Source organism: Peromyscus eremicus, chromosome X, assembly GCF_949786415.1.
Source record: "Peromyscus eremicus chromosome X, PerEre_H2_v1, whole genome shotgun sequence".
NCBI classification, from domain to species: Eukaryota; Metazoa; Chordata; class Mammalia; order Rodentia; family Cricetidae; genus Peromyscus; species Peromyscus eremicus.
In genome coordinates this window covers 75,828,737-75,844,257 of record NC_081439.1, presented here as the reverse complement: position 1 = coordinate 75,844,257, position 15,521 = coordinate 75,828,737, and positions in this window count along the sequence as shown.

Genomic DNA, 15,521 nt, shown 5'->3' with positions numbered 1-15,521 from the left:
ACCAGCTCTATCACACTGTGACTCAGCTACATGGCCTCAGTTAAAGTTGGACACTTCTTAATAGTCCTGTCACCAATGCAGTTATATTGTGAGTTATGACTTATACATGAATTTTAAGAGAACAAAATTCAGCCTATAGCACTTATTTACTATCTTTTATTTTATTTTCTGAACACGTAAGTAAAAGATTATAAACTGACATCTCACTTTAGTGTGGATAATGATATCAAGAAAACAAGAACAACATGTTAAGAATTACTTCTTGGATTTTCTTCAGAAAAATACATGTGGACTGAGGAGATTGCTCAGAGATCAAAGTGATTGCCACTCAAGCATGAGAACCTATGTTAAGATCTCTATCACCCATATAAAAGAAGGCATGCCTGTAAACCCCAGAACTGGGGAAACAGCAATAGGAAGTTCAACTGGAGCTAGTTTTACTAAATCTATGAACTCTGAGTTTAATGAGAGATTCCATCTCAACAAAAGTAAGGAGAGTGATAAGAGAAGGACCCTGATGTCAAACTTTGGCCTCCACACACATACAGGCACTTACATGAAAGCATACGTGTATGCACACACACACACACACACACACACACACACACACACACACTACTGTGTGAGAGACTTTTCTGGAGGGACACCACACACACACACACACACACACACACACACACACACACACACACACACACACACACAGCTACTCACCCACAACAGACCAAAGTAATAATTTTACCGAAAGCCAACTTTGTGAACTACTGAGGTTTATTGGGGTTTCTAACAAAAGTATGGTTGAGTGGTTACTGAAAAGAGCAAGGATGACTCAGTATCACCTGCCTCATCCAAAAGCCTACCCCAACATGATTACCAACTCATAAAACCTGCAACCCTATAGCTCAATGCATAACTTGAAGGCAGCTCAACGTGTCTCAGATCTATCTCCTCCTCTCTGGGAAGCTGGTCTGGTCTGAGTCTCCTCCTCCAGAAATTGTTCACATCTCCTATAAATCTGGAAAAGCAACTTTCAGAATCTTTTAAGTTTCTACTTTCTATATGTGATATTTTGTTTGCCTCCTGAGTTTCACAAGCAACCCCCTCCTCGAACAATGTTTCAATTCAGAGGAAACATATATACAAAACTCATACCTCACAGCTCAAGAACACATGCAGGCACACACACAAGAATAAACAAACAAATAAATGTTCTGGTAGCATAGATTGCTCAGATTTTGGTTTTAATATTGAATATGTGGTATTAAAAAGGTACCCAAGAGAAACAAAAATAGAAAATTTGATGCAAAGCTCTACATTCAGAAAAATGTTATAGACAGTATAATTTAGAAGTTATCTACTTCTCATAGTAATCGACATTTTGATCATGGATGATTTTTTTTCTTTTTATTAAGAGATTTTCTATTCATTTTAGATAACGACCACGGATTCCCCTGTCCTCCCTCCTCCCACCTCCCAGCCTTCCCCCCCAACCCACCCCCCATTCCCACCTCCGCCAAGGCAAGGTCTCCCCTGGGGAATCAGCTGAGTCTGGTACATTCAGTTGAGGCAGGTCCAATCCCCTTCTCCCTGTACCAAGGCTGAGCAAAGTGTCTCAGCATAGGCACTAGGTTCCAAAATGCCAGCTCATGCACTAAGGACAGGTCCCGGTCTCACTGCCTGGGGGCCCCCTAAACAGTTCAAGCTAAGCAACTAACTGTTTCACTTAGCCAGAGGGCCTAGTCCAGTCCCATGGGGGCTCCTCAGCTATTAGTTCACAGTTCATGTGTTTCCACTAATTTGGCTAGTTGTCTCTGTACTTTTTCCGATCATGGTCTTGATATCTCTTGCTCACACAATCCCTCCTCTCTCTCGCCGATTGGACTCCTGGAGCTCCCTCTGGGGCTTTGCCGTGGATCTCTGCATCTGCTTCCATGAGTCACTGGATGAGAGTTCTATCATGACAGTTAGGGCATTTGGCCATCAGATCACCAGAGTAGGTCAGCTTGGGCTTTAACTCAACCATTGTCAGTTGTCTATTGTGGAGGTATCTTTGTGGATTTCTGGGGACCTCTCTAGAACTCTGCTTCTTCCTATTCCCATGGTGTTTTCATTTATCATATCTCTTTCCTTGTTCTCCCACTCTGTTCCTGATCCAGCTAGGACCTCCCACACCTCTAAGCTCTCTTTCCCCGACCCTTGCCCTCCATTTCCCCCCTCCACACCCCCAGTTTGCTCATGAAGATCTCATCCATTTCTCCATCTCTGGGCGATCCCTTTGTCTTTCTTAGGGTCCTCTTTACTAGCTAGCCTCCCTGGAGCTGTGAGTTGCAGTCTGGTTATCCTTTGCTTTACATCTAGTATCCACTTATGAGTGAGTATATGGATGATATTGTTAAAGAAAAAAATCAACAATGAAAGGATAAACAGTTCAAGGAATAAACACGGAGTAGTTCAATCCTCAGTGGATGTTTAGATAGATCTTGATAAGATTTTCAAGGAGGCATGAAGTGTATGAAGAAGAGAATACCATTGATACAATGTTTAGTGAAGAAAGGAACCAGTAACACCATTTAGTACTGTTAAAAAAGCATATGCACTATCTCAGTAGAGTCAAATTTGAGTATTAGTCTATGTAAATTATAAGAGAGGCATTAGATTTCTGATTCACTGAAATAACACTGTAATTGTCATCTGAAATTTACCATCTTTGACAATGAGCAAGTCCCTGAATTCTCTTAAAACATAATTTACAAATATTATTTGTAAAGAATTATGATAAAGTACAAGAACAAATTAGAACAAGAAAAAAGAAACTGCACTGAATAAATATTTGCTATGATTTAATAGGACCTGGTTTTGAATTCCTTGGTAAAACCACAAATTTCAGACCTAGTATCTTATAATAATTAGGAAAGTTGCATTTTTATCAGGGATACTATATTTTAAGTCACACACCTACTTCCTATGATTGACCTCCTTGGCTTTATACATGTTATTTAATTTCCTTTTTGTGACTGTCTACATAAATGTTGCTTACTACTACATAAATATTAATAATCTTCCTAAAAGGGAAAATGTTCTTAAATATAGATTAAATGCTGATAACTAAAGAACTTATGGCATGTGCTACTTAGTAATATTTAACTGAAAATATGTTAGAAATTCTATTTCTCTCACTTGCTCTTTTAATTCAAGTGTAGAATTTAAAATTGTGACAAAAAAATCACACAATTTTCTTTGTCCAGTATATAAGCTCACATCCAAGCTCAGGCGAGGAACTCTAAACTCAAGAAGGCCACATGTCTGTGGTGTGACACCTTGCACAGCCTTGGTGCAGTAGGAAGTGGCTTGGACCTGCCTAGAGTCAGTGTGCTGGGCTTTGCTGACTCCTCATGGGAGACCTCGATTTGAGGGATGTGGGGATGTGGGGTGGCTTGGGAAAGAGGGCTGTGGGTGGGAGGAGGGAGGGGGAGGTCTGTGGATAGCATGTGGAGTGAGTAGAAAATTTCTTAATAAAGAAAAATGAAGAAAAAAAGATGTGAAACTAAAAGGGGGACATGTTGAGAAGATAAGATACCATGGCAGAAAGAAAGGATTTGGGAGTGAAAACTCCTAAATTTCATGATATAAATATATGAAGCCATTAAAGAATACAAATAATGAAGTTATTTATTTTTATATTTAAAGTTATCTTCAGCTTGTATGCCATAAGATGGCAGTGTTGCTCTTTCAGATGCTTTGTAAAAATTATTTGGAAAAGTCAAAATTTCAATGCACTTCAGACACTATAAATTATGTCTTTACAAATTTTGCTTTGTATATCTTAAATTGGAGATATGATTCCTTTTCTGGAGTTTACACTGGGATAATTAAAGAACTTTTATTAAAAATATTTTTTATGCTGCTGGTGTTTCTCAGCATGCATTTGAGGGTTGTAAACTTTTGCATCTAGCAAAAAGTGTCCTAGGAAATAGCAAGATTCTATGCTGTTATAAAGAGTTAATATACATTCAGAGACAAACAGAAGAGCTATCAAAGAGAATATACTATTTGTTATTTGAAGAAACAGAAATAGTTCATTAACCCCACACACACGTGTGCACATGTGCACACTTCTCACATATTTGCAGTTCTAGAGGTAGAACTGAAAGCCTCATAAATATTACGTAAGTGCTCTATCACTGATCTATATTCCCAGCCTGTCTAATTCTTCCTCCTCCTCCTTTTCATCTTTTCTTCTCCTCCTCCTCATTATTATTATTATTATTATTATTATTATTATTATTATTATTATTATTCCTCCTGTGTCCATGTCAAACAGCTAACAACCACTGATAACTTCAGCTCTGGGCATACAACATCCTCTTCTTAACTCTAGAGGAACATGCACACACATAGCATGCACACACACACACACACATACAAAACCTTTAAGAAAGCATTTGATCTCCCAGAGCTAGAGTAGTTATGAGCCATTTGACATGCATGCTGGGAATCAAACTTGAGTTCCCTGGAAGAGCAAAATGTACCCTTAAACACTGAGCTGTCCCTTCAACCCCTTCTCATTCTTTGTAAAAATATCCAGGTATAGCCTATATAATCACATTCATATTCACAATGATATATTTAAATGTTTTAGCAACTATGTACACCTAAGAAATGGACCTGCTTAGATAAATAATTCCAGAAGTTACTAGCTATGTGGTGTTTGAGCCATTTACTTGTTCATCCAAGAAGGACATTAATGCACACACCTCTACCAGATAGATAAGAAATCTCTAATAATTGCAACTAACTTAAATAATCACCTAATTTTATATACACTAGTATGAAGTAAGTATTTTAGCCTTTATTTTTCCAGTTTTATTTTATTAGAATATTTAGACCCCTGAAATTACTGTATACAGTTGCATGAATATCCTAAGGTAAGTTTTTTATATTACAACTTGAGAAATCTTTTATGTTTATTCCGCCATGAATTTTCTCTCAATACATAATCTATACAAATTAAACAGATACAACGTTGTCTTGGGGAAGATATGTGAGCAGGGACAAAACAAAAGTTTCCTGTTAAAAGAGCGAATTGAGGTATAGATAAAATAATTTCACAAAAAATAGAATTCACTTTTTTACATAAACAAAGTGTCTCATAAAATAAGAAGAACTGAGAGATTACAGGAATGCTCTTAATGTGGAGGACCGAAATCATATGCTGGCATCAGCTCTGGAACCCTCCAGACTTGTGAAAAAAAGTGCGGTCATATTTACATATGTATGCATTTCAGTACATTTCACCTGATATATTTTGGTATTTGGTAGACACTGATACGTAAACATAGATTGTTCCCAAAGTAGTCATCACTGATAGCTTGGTCCCCAATGTGATGGATGGGGTGGTAGAACCTTTTATGAAATAGGTTTTGTGGAAAGTAATGAGGTCTTGTTGCTTTACCTCAATGAATGATTATTCTTATAGAATGAGTTTGGGCTTGCTGGAGTAAATAACTTCTTGTGATGGTGAATTGTTATAAGGCAAGGTCATTGCATGCATTTTCCCTTCTGCATGTTGCTATTTTCCTTCCTATTTATCCACCAAGCTGTGACTGAGAAAGGGGAGTCCTCACCAGGATATTTACACAATGTTGTTTAGATCTTAAATTGTGAGCCAAAAAAACTTTTTAATTGATTAAATTACTCAGTATCAGTTTGTGATAGCAACACACAACCAAGATACATAGTTTGCTTATGCCACAATCCAAAACTATGGAATGAAATCATATGCTATTATATAATTCAGTTATCAGGAAATATAAAGCAAAATTTATTAGAAGTATTATATTAAGTATAAAAAACAGTTAGTTTTTCATCAAGTTTTTTTGGTGGAATATTTCATCCTGACTGAGGGGATACTCTACTCGATCTTTTACAAAATATTACTGAATATTTTACAAATTATGAGTAGTAGATTTCAATATCTGCCTTTACAATTTTCTACTCACTCTACATACCACCCACAGATCCCCCTTCCTCCCTCCTCCCACCCCCCAGCCCTCTCTCACAAGCTACCCTACATCCCCACATCTCCCAAATCAAGGTCTCCCATGGGGAGTCAGCAGAGCCCAGCACACTGAGCCTAGGCAGGTCCAAGCCCCTTCCCACTGCACCAAGGCTGTGCATGGCATCACACCACAGGCACCAGATTCCCAAAAGACTGCCCATGCACCAGGGATGAATCCCGATCCCCCTGCCTGGCTGCCCCTCAAACAGTTAGAGCCAAAAATTTATGGGGCACCATGTTATTTTTCATTTATTTCTTTTTTTTCTTGTTATAATATATTTTTCATTACTTAAAAAGGTTTTAATTTCAAATATATTTTGATCATATTATTTTCCTCCCACAAGTCTCTCCAGATCCTCTCTGCCTCCCTACCCACCTAACATTAAGTTATATCTCAAATATCAAACAAAAACCCAATACAATAACAAAACCTTCCAAAACCAAACAAGAAAACAAAATAAGACCACATCAAAACATAAACACACACACACACACACACACACACACACACACACACACACAAAGCCATATCAAACTGACCAAACTCTACACATACACACACACACACACACACACACACACACACACACACACACACACACACACACAAAACTGTGGAGTCCATTATATATGTTGGTCAACTACTCCTGAACATAGGTCCTGCCCTGGAATGGTTGATATAGACACAGTGTCACTCTATTGGAGAAAACTAGTTTTCCCTCTTCCAGCAGGTATAAGTGACAGTTCAATTGCAAGCTTCTACTCTAGTAGCTAGGTTTTCATTCATTCATTCATTTTTGTGAATAGAAAAATATAACAGAATAAAATATGATAAAAGAAAAACTATCACATCAAATTTGGGCAGGACAAACTGACAGAAGGAAAAGAGCCTATGAGAAGCAAGCATAAGAGACCCACTTGTTCACACATTCAGGAAGCCCATACAAACACTAATCTGAAAGTCATAATATATATGCAGAGGACCTGGTGAAGACCCAAATAAGCCCTGTGCTTGCTGCTTCAGTTTCTGTGAGTTCATATGGGTTTTGCTCATGTTGATTTAGAGGACCTTGTTTTCTTAATGTTCTCCATCCTCTTTGGCTCTTATAGTCTTTCTGCCTCTTCTTCTTTGGGGTTCCATGAGGTCTGGGGGGGAGGGATTTGAAGGAGACATCCCATTTAGTGCTCAGTGTTCCAAGGTCTCTCACTCTCTGTGTAATATCTGCCTGTGAGTCTCTATATTTGTTCTTATCTGCAGCAGGAGGAACCTTCTCTGTTGATGGATGAACAAGGCCCTGATCTATGAGTATAGCACAATACCATTAGGCGTCATTTTATCACTATATTTTTTAGACCAGTATTATTTGGTTTTACCCTAGGTCTCTGGGCTATTCTAGTCTCAGGTTCTTTGTCACCCGAGCAGCGTTGGGTATGGGTTTCATCTCATGGCCTTAAGTCAATTCAGATATTGGTTGGTTACTTCCACAAACTTTGTGCCACCATTGTCCTAGCATGTATTACAGGTAGGACACCATTGTAGACCAAAGAGTTTGTGTCTGCTTAGTGTTTTTGTTCCTTTTTGGGTAGCATGCAGAGTACCTTCCTACACCAAAGATACTGGAATGTTGGGATGTAGGCACTAGCTTAACTTCTGCATGCTCAATGAATTGTGTGGGTGTTGTCTTCAGCAATGACGTATTTCTGTCATTTTATGAAAAGCAGCCTATTGTCTTGGCAACAGATTAGGTTGTTTGGGAATTCCCCTGAGATCCTTTTAGCAAACAACTCAATTAGATATTTACCAATCCAGATACTGAAAGCATAATTTGGTGACAAGAGATGGCCAGTCGGTACTCTTGCCTCTGCCATTATTTGTCTATTTCATTCAGATCATCTCCATATATGTATATATTTTAGTAAGTTTCTACTGTATTATGTTTCCATACTATCTTCAAATGCCCCCTAATTTTGCTGTCTGTCTCTCCCTATATTTCCTCCCACAACCTCCTTCACCCTCCTCCCAACTTGGTACTCCCATTCTACCCCTGCTCATGTATCCATGGCTATCTGTTTGATTTCCCTTTCCTAATGTGATCTGTATGTCCCCTCTAGTCCCTTACTCTATACCTACCCTCTGATTCCATGGATAGTAGCTTGGTTATCATTGCCTTCTCAGCTAATATCCACATATAAGTAAATATATGTCATATTTGTCTTTCTGGGTCTGGGTTATATCTCTTAGGATGATTTTCCTGGTTCCATCCATTAGCCTGCAAATTTCATGATGTCATTTTTTAACAACTGAGTAATACTTCATTGTGTAAATGTACCACATTTTCTTTATCCATTTGTCTTTTGAGTGACATATAAGTTCTGGTTATGATGAATAGAGCAGCTGTGGAAGTAGTTGAGCAAGTGTCTCTTTGAGAGGATGAAACATCCTTTGGGTATCTGCCCAAGAGTGGTGTAGCTGATCTTGAGGTAGATCTATTCCCATCTTCCTGAGGAACTGCCACCTTGATTTCCATAGTGGGTGTATGAGTTGGCACTCCCACCAGCAATGCATGAATTCTCCCCTTACTCCACATTCTTACCAGCATGAGTTATCATTTGTTTTGTTGATCTTAGCCATTCTGATAGGTGTACGATGAACTCTTAGACTAGTTTTGATTTGCATTTCCCTGGTGGCTAAGGATACTGAAAATGTGTTATTTATTGGCCATTTAAATTTCCTCTATTAAGAATTCTCTATTTAAATCTGTACTCCATTTTTATTTTGGGTTATTTTTTATAAAGTGTATTTTGTTCTTTTTTCCCCTCACCCAAGATCCTTCCCACCTCCCTACCCAGAAAAAAGAACTAAGCCGGGCGGTGGTGGCACATGCTTTTAATCCCAGCACTCGGGAGGCAGAGGCAGGCGGATCTCTGTGAGTTTGAGGCCAGCCTAGTCTACAAAGCAAGTTCCAGGAAAGGCGCAAAGCTACACAGAGAAACCCTGTCTCAAAAAACCAAAAAAAAAAAAAAAAAAAAAAAAAAACCTAACAAATTTTTTAAATAATTCCCCCTTGAATGGTGAACCACCAAAATAGTATACAGTGAAAGTTGCTTTGTTTGTTTGAATTGACAGACAGCATATATTGATTTTAATCTTTATTGTATATGGGAAGCAATTCATGAAGTATATTTTTTAAAACACTTTAGCCAGTATATAATTAGAAAATAGTGATATAATATTTCCTAAAAATTAGCATGCCCACTAAAAAGAAAATTGAAATGAAGTTAGCTAAGAAGAATTTTATATTTTTGTTAATTTATTACTAATTTTAATGAATCAAATTTCTTAGATTATTCTATCTTTGATACAGTATAGTATACTACTATATAATATTGATTAAAATATTTTCATAAACATAGATTTAAAAATATTGTGATTAATTGTACCTTTTGTATATTTTTCATGAAATGTTATTGATGTGATAAGTACAGTTTAGTAGTTGAATGAAATATTTCAGAAATTATCAGGAGTGCATATATGTGTGTGTTAAACTACATTAAAAATTTTAAGTAGATAGAAGTCTAAGGAAAGCATAGTATACCAAAACATAAACATAAAATAAGATAAAATATATTGAACTTACAACAAAATAATTTAGAGATGAATCTTACTAAATAAAGCTCTTAAGCTGAACATTATAAACTTATAAAAACCTAATCATTGAGAGATATAACATGATAACATGCATAAAAACCTAGATTTATTTCCAGCATTGAATACAAGCAGGTGTGGTGGTATACACCTTGAATCCCATTACACTAGAGATAGAGGCAGGTTAATCAGAAGTTCAGTGTTATCTTTGGCTATATAGGGGATGCAAGTTCACCCTGAGATACACAACACTATCTCTCAAGGAAGGCCAAGCAAGTTGGCTCAGAAAGTAAAGGCAAATGTTACCCAAATGATGATTTGAGTTGATCCTTGGGACCCATGTGATAAGAAAGAACTGCATCCCAGACAATGTCATCACACTTTCACATATGCACTGATGCATGCATGGCCATACATAGACATACCTTTAAAAATAAATAGATAAAATAAAATTAATATACATAAATAATTCAAAAATTTCAGAATATCAATTTTCTGCAATTTCACATGGATTATTGATTGTGTAAGATGGAATACTGATTGTATAGGATTGACCATATGTTAGGCAACAACACATATCCTAGCAAATTTATGAAAACTAAGATCATATCAAGTTTCTTATTCTGACCACAATTCTACAAAACTAGAAATTAATACTAGAAAGTCCTGTGGAAAAAATCACTCAATATGGTAATTAAAAACATGATCCTAAACAACTAATTGCCGATAAAGAGACTGAAAAACAATTTTTAAGCAAAATTAAAATGGAAGTATGATATACCCCAACCAATGGGATACAGCATAAATGATTCTAAGAAGAAATCTTTATCAACAAATGACTACATAAAAATTAGTAAATGCCTAAAATAAACTAGTATTGCTCATCAAGGAGTTAGAAAGCTGAGAATTAGTAGGGGCTGGAAAGGACTCACATAAAGAGTCCAAGTTCACAGTCTCACAATACATGGCACAAGCTGTGGATCCAGGATGGGGAAGCTGGATCAGATTCAATTTAACGTATCCATGGTTAAGGAACCCCACAATAGCCATGAGGAGCTGCAGAAGCAAGAATCAGACTATATCTGACACAGAGTAGGGCATCCAGGCCCAGAGATCTACACTTGACTGGGAAAGAGGCATGGAGCAGCCAGAGTTCTTCTGACCCTTGTATAGTATCTCTTATATCAAACAGTAGGAAACTTTCAGAGGAAGACAGGAGGTATACCTGCTGTCCAGAATACCCTTCCCACATGGAGAAATGACACTTGAAACCTGAAAAGACATTGCAAATTCCTTCAGTATGTAAAGGTAATTTTTAATAAAATTAGAGAAAATAAAGAAAAACTCAAATAACAAGCTATCTTCAGATACAAAAGTCAAGACAACTCATCTCTTCCAAAATCTGCTAGTCCCCTGGTAATAGCCTCTAATGAAAATGCAACTCAAAGAAGCCATGCATGTACTCTAAGAGAACAAATCCAACTGAGTAAAATAAATAATTTCAAGCTATGACAATAGAATTTAATAAAAAAAATCCATATTATAATGAAAAAGCTCAGTGGAGAACCTCACCAATAGACTGGAGCATGTGGAAAACAGATCATTAGGGCTGGAATACAAGGTAGAAGAATAAGATCATTAGGTAAAGGTTAATGACAAATTAAACTAAAATAAATGGAACATGGGCAGAGCTTAGGGACACCATGAAAAGGCCAAGTCTTTGAATTGTGAGGATAAAAAAGGATACCAAAGGCATAGAAATTATTTTCAATGAAACCATCAAAGAAAATGTTCCCAAAAAATACAGAAAGAGATTCACCCATATGCAAGAAGGCAAAAGTTAGACAGGACAAGGAAAGGAACTACCACAAAATATTGTAGTTAAAACACTAAAACAGAATAAAAGGCATTGTAAGTTGCAAAAAGGAAGGGTCAGGTCACTTATAAAGGCAGGCCTATCAGAATCACAATAAATGATAGAATGTTATAAGTCCAGAAGACCTTGGAAAGATATATTTCAAGTTTGGAAAGGCCATGCCATCAATGCAGACCATTATACCTGGCACAACCATCTACAATAATTAAAGAAGAAAAAAAAACTATTCCTTGATAGAAACAAACTAAATTAATTTAGACAGGTTTGAAGAAGATAGTAGAAAGAATAATATAAGGCTCATGAAAAGAATAAACACACCCAATAGGCAACAGGGGATAAGTAAATAAATCTATGAGAGTTAATAAAAAAAAAGTCTGAGAAAACAGAGCTCATCTAACAAAATGACATGAGTTAATAAACAACTGTTCTAGTTAGATTTTTTTGTCAGCAGAACATATTGAGGAAGAGGGAACCTCAACTGAAGATTTATTTTGATTGGACAGGCCTGATGGCATGTCTCTGGGAGCATTTTCTGGATTTCTAAATGATCCAAGAGGGCCCAGCCTACTGGGGGGGGGTGTCATACGGCCTGGGATATATAAAAAAGGTAGCTGAATGTGAGTCTTGGAGCAAGCTGGCATCCAGTGTTCCTCAGTGGTCTGTGGTTGAGTTCATGCTTCCAGATTCTTACCCCGAGCTGCCTCTTTGGCATCCATCCATGATGGACTCTAACCTGTAAGGCAAATAAAACCATACATCCTCCAAGTTGTTTCTTGTCAGTATTTTATGACAAAAAAGAGAAACAAATTAAGAAATCATCTTCCAATAATAACTGAATATTAATGGTCTCGATTCCCTGAACAAAAAGACACACAGTAGCTGGCTGTATTAGAAAATAGAATTCAGGTTTTTGTTGCCTCCAAGAAACACACTTTACCATTAAAGATATACATAACCTTAGGGTAAAATGGTAGGAAAAGTTTTAAAAGTAAATAAAACTGAAATTCAAATAAATGAAGATATTCTATTATCTATCAAAACAAACAGACTCCAGCACAGGCTGGCCTCGAACTCACAGAGATCCGCCTGGCTCTGCCTCCCGAGTGCTGGGATTAAAGGCGTGTGCCACCACCACCCGGCAAGATTGAAAATTTTTAAGCTAAACTAACAAAAAGAGACCTAACTAATAATATTAGAGTTCACAGAGAGACATTGAGATAGATAACAATGAAATTCAGAAAATAATTTCATACCTTTAAAAAAAACACATTCCACTATATCTAAAAGAAAAGGGTTGATTTCTGGATGCATATGAGATTATTGTAGTGAGCACATACCCTGGTTACGGGGGAGGAATAATCACTCTTGATTCAGACTTGGTATAACACTCATTTATTCACACAGTAAGATTACAAGCAATATTCATCCCGTCTTCCAAATGGAAGCGGGAGTACCTCTCCAGGAGTACAGGTGTACTCGCCACGTCTGTTCCTCTGGATCTTGGGTCAGCCTTCCTCAGGTCAGCCACGTCTGCACTGGAGACAGGATCTCATGTCTCTGGCGGAGGAGAGTCATCGCATGCAAGGGTCTGACGAGCTCTTTTGGTTGGGTCTGAGGCTTCATCTTTTATATTCTTTTCTGGCTACGTTTCCAGTCTTATCCCTACTTCCACACATATCTTATAGCTTATCACTACTCCATTTGTGGTTTACTTACGTCCTTCTATTGCTTATCACTCCTGACCAGGGTTGTTCACCCTAGGCCTTACATGTTCCTTATAATTATAAAATTAAACCAAGAAGAAATAAGAGATAAAAAACAACCAACCAACCAAACAAACAAACAAAAAACAGCAATGTGATTGAAACAGTAATTAAAAATCTTGAAATTAAAATGTAACTCAGAACTGGAAGTATCACCATCCCATATTTCAAGTTGTATTATAGAGCTATGGTAAAACAGCATGGTATTGACATAAAAAGACACATTGATCAGTGGAATTAAAGTGAAGGCCCATATACAAATACACACACTTATGGACACCAAATTTGTGACAAAAAAGCAAAAAAACACAAACTGGAGAAATGTCAGTATTTTCAAGAAATGGTTCTGATCAAACTAGACAGTCACATGTAATAAAATGAAATTTGATCCATGGCTATTACCCTGCACAAAACTCAATTAGAAATGGATCAAGGACCTCAACATAAGACCAGAGACCTTGTTCTGATAGAACAGAAAGAAGATAATAGGCTTGAACTTATTGGTACAGGAGGGGACTTTCTGAACAGAACATCACTATCACAGGCATTAAGAAAAACTGTAATTTCATTAAGCAAAAAAAGATTCTATAGCATAAAGGACATCACCATCCAAGGTAAGTGGCAACTATATGATTGGAAAACATCTTTTTAAGTTATACATTTGACAGGCGATTAATGTCTAGAATATATAAAGAACTAAAACCAAAACCTGAAATTCAATAAAACAACCAAATTAAAAATGGGGTATAAAACTAAACAGAAATTTATCAAAAGATAAAACAATAATGACTAAAAAACATACAAAATAAACGTTCATAATCCTTAGCCATCAGGAAACTACAAATTAAAATTACTTGATATTTCATCTTACCCCATTCAGAATGGCCAAGATCAATAAAATTAATGTTAGCACATCCTGGTAAGCATTCAGGGAAAAGAAAATACTTACTCATTGCTGGTGGCAGTACAAAATAATACAGCGCTATGTAAATCAATGTGGAGATTCCTCAAGAAGCTGAAAAATCTATCTACTCCAAGATCCAGCTGTACTACATTTGAGTACATACTGAAAAGACTCTAAATTTTATTGCAGAGGTACTTGCCCATCCATGTTCATGGATGCTTTATTCATAATAGGAACAGATTGGAAACATCCTAGATATCCATCAACTGATGAATGGATAAAGAAAATGTCGTACATTTACACACTAGAATATTCAGCTATTAGGAAAGGTGAAATTTCATTATGAAATTTAGAGGTAAATAGATGAAACTAGATATAGTCATCTTGAAAGAGGTAACCCAGGTTCAAAAAGATAATTCTCTTATCTGTGTAGTTACAATTTAAGGTTTCAATACATGTGTTTCAAACCAAATAACCACAGAGATAAGGCTCCTAGTAAGGGATAAGCAGGGAGGAGGGGACTTTACTAGAAAGGGGAAATAGAGTATAGTGTTATAAAGAGATAAAGGGGAAATTAGAACAGGATTAAGTGGAGAATTTGAGGGGAAAGAAGTGTAAAGGAGGAAATGTAGGGAACGACAACTAACACTAAAAGTCTTTTGAGAGACTGTATAGCAACCAACTACTGTAGAAGCTTCCTAAAATATATACATACACATGTGAAAGAAATTTAAATGGTTTCATCATACAATGAGGGAGGCAATGTCCCAATTAGACATCTTATGACAGCAAATAAAATCTACAGTGCTGGGAATGGGTTACATCTCTTTCAGTCATTTGGCCAAAGGTGTACCATATACCCACAAAACACCACAGTTATTGCTAAGGCAATTGCTTACTCTCCATAACCTGATGGTAAGGCCCTACATGAAATAAATATTACCCTAACACCCAAAACAGAGAAATGTACAGTTAATAACAGAAGAAAATTACAAACAAATCTTCCTGATGAACATAAGTACAAAAGTACAAAAATTCTTAAGAAAACATTGCAAGCCAGGAGGTGAATGCCTTTAATCCCAACACTCAGGAGGCAGAGCCAGGTGGAACTTTGTGAGTTTGAGGCCAGCCTGGTCTACAGAGTGAGATCCAGGAAAGGCACCAAAACTACATGGAGAAACAATGTCTCAAAAAACCAAAAAAAAAAAAAAAGTAAGAAAGAAAAAAGAAAACATGTCAAACCAACTCAAGATCACATCTCAGTAACAATGCTG